Raw genomic sequence first — 2,445 nt, forward strand, 5'->3', positions numbered from 1 at the left:
TATGGCTGCTCTAGAAAGTCCACACTCAAATATAGATCCTGTGACTTCCTGACAGTCGCACAAAATGGCAAGAGAGGTAGAGATGCCTTATGGCATTCTCAGCTTGTATATCATTAGCTCCTCCTCCACATGTAGCTAAGGCTGACTCATTGGGTGGGAAAGGTAACTGACTCCCCCCCTCGACTTCTTGACGAGCATGGGAAGGAGGTGTGATGAATACAGCTTACCAGCATGCGGAGGACACTTCCAGTTAATACTCTATCCCTTCCTCAGGCTCTTACATTCTTTCTGCCAACCTCTTCTGCAAAAGTCCCTGAGCCTTGGAGGGGGTGATAGGTGTGGGATGATCTTCCTCCCTTTGTGGTAAGGCACTGAAGTTTTGCGTCTCTGCATCATCTGTTTTCGATAGGCTGTTGGTCAGTTTCAGTGGAATTCCATCTATTATAAGGATTTAGTGTTAGGATCCGCAACGAGGGAGAACATAATGCCTTTTGTTTTTCTGAGTCTGTATTGCTTCACTTAGTATAACAGTTTCTAGGTCCATCCATTTACCTGCAGATTTCATTTTTTCATCTTTCTTTACTGCATAGTAGAACTCCATTTTGTAAATGAACCACATTTTTGTTAACCACTCATCTGTTGAGGGGCACTTAGGTTTCTTCCATTTCTTAGTTATTGTGAAAAGAGCAGCAACAAACATGGTTGTTCAAGTGTCTCTGCAATAGGATGAATCCTTTGGGTATATGCTAAGGAGTGGTATAACCGTGTCATATTTTTAAAAGAGTTCTCCACACTGTTTTCCATAGCGGTTGCACGAGTTCGCACTCCCATTAGCAGTGAATGAGTGTTGCCCTTTTCCACATCCTCACCAGCATTTGGTATCATTTGTTCACTTGATCTTAGCCAGTCTAACTGGGGTAAGGTGAAACCTTAAGGTGGTTTTGATTGGCATTTCCCTAATTACTAACAATGTTTAAAACTTTTAAAGATGTTTCTTAGCCATCTTTATTTCTTCCTTTGAGAACTCTCTGTTTAGATCTTTAGCCCATCTTTTAATTGGGTCATTTGCTTTCTTGCTTATTTGTTTTTTTGAGTTCTTTATTCTTGATGTTAAACCTCTCTCAGATCTGTCACTGGTGAAGATTTTTCCCACTCTGTGGGTTTTCTCTTCACTTTCTTGTTTCTTTTGCTCTACAGAGCTTTTTAGTCTAATGAAGTCCCACTTGTTGATTGTTGATTTTAATTCCTGAGCAACTGCTGTCTGATTTAGAAAGTCCTTTCCTACACCTATATCTTAATTTTTTTTCTAACAGTTTCAGGGTTTCCGGTTTCAAATTGAGGTCTTTGATCCATTTAGAGTTGACTTCTGTGCAAAGTGAAAGTCAAGGATCTAGTTTCATTCTTCTACAGGTGGAGATCCAGTTTTGCCAGCACCATCTGTTGAAGATGCTGTCTTTCCTCCATTGTGTGTTCTTGGCATCTTCGTCAAAATCAGGTATCTGAAACTGCATGTACACCCGGTGGAGGCCGGAACAGGCGCTCTCAGAATCTACTCTTCTTATCCCATACGCTGTGCCAAGTGTGCTCTTCTTATCCCATACACTGCGGTGCATGTGTAGGGAGAATCAGCTACGGCTGTATTGCCTCTAAAAGATTTCATGAGAAGGTTTTGATTGAACTAGACTTTAAAATGTGAGCAAGAACTCAGGGAAGTGTACTTAGGTGCCCTGATGAGCAGGAACTTATGTGTCTGCACAGATTAGTTTTAACACTGAATTTATTAAACTCAGCATTTCTCAGAAACAGTCTTGTAAAATCCCGTTTCCACATTCTCAGTCTTGGCTGTGTGTGAATGAGGAAGATGGGAAATTTACTTAAGTTATCACTGTTTTAAAGTAAGTTGATAGTATATTCAATGATTATAGATGGAACATCCCACAGAAACCAATTTTTAAGAAACCTGAAAACTTGGATGAATCATGGTTTTGCTATCTCCCGGTATGAGTTATGTGATGGTGGATAAATATTAGCAGGCAACACATTACTGTGCTTTAGCCTGTGGTTAGAAGAACTTTGACCTTATCCTTCATAGCTTTATGAGAAGTGGGGCGACGTAAGATCATCTGATTAGTTTCTCATGAATATGTATATCTCTACATATTTTAAGCTGGAAGATTGATTGCTGAACTACAGATCTAATAATGTGCAGTTGCTTTGTCTGGGGGCAGTGGCTTTCAGTTCAGAAAGATTGGATTTAGGGCTTATGTTGCTAATTAGCACTGTGACCTTGGGCATGATACTTGATCTCTCTTGGTGTTCCCTCACTTTCAGCTAGATTATCTCAGGAGCCCCTGGTCCTTGTCTGAGTGGTATCTGCTTTTCACTTTCTGAAAGCTTATAGTCTGATAAAGCATTGTACTTGAACCCTATGGGTTATGTCTTTAA

Source organism: Nannospalax galili, unplaced genomic scaffold (genome assembly GCF_000622305.1).
Source record: "Nannospalax galili isolate Female #2095 unplaced genomic scaffold, S.galili_v1.0 scaffold293, whole genome shotgun sequence".
NCBI classification, from domain to species: Eukaryota; Metazoa; Chordata; class Mammalia; order Rodentia; family Spalacidae; genus Nannospalax; species Nannospalax galili.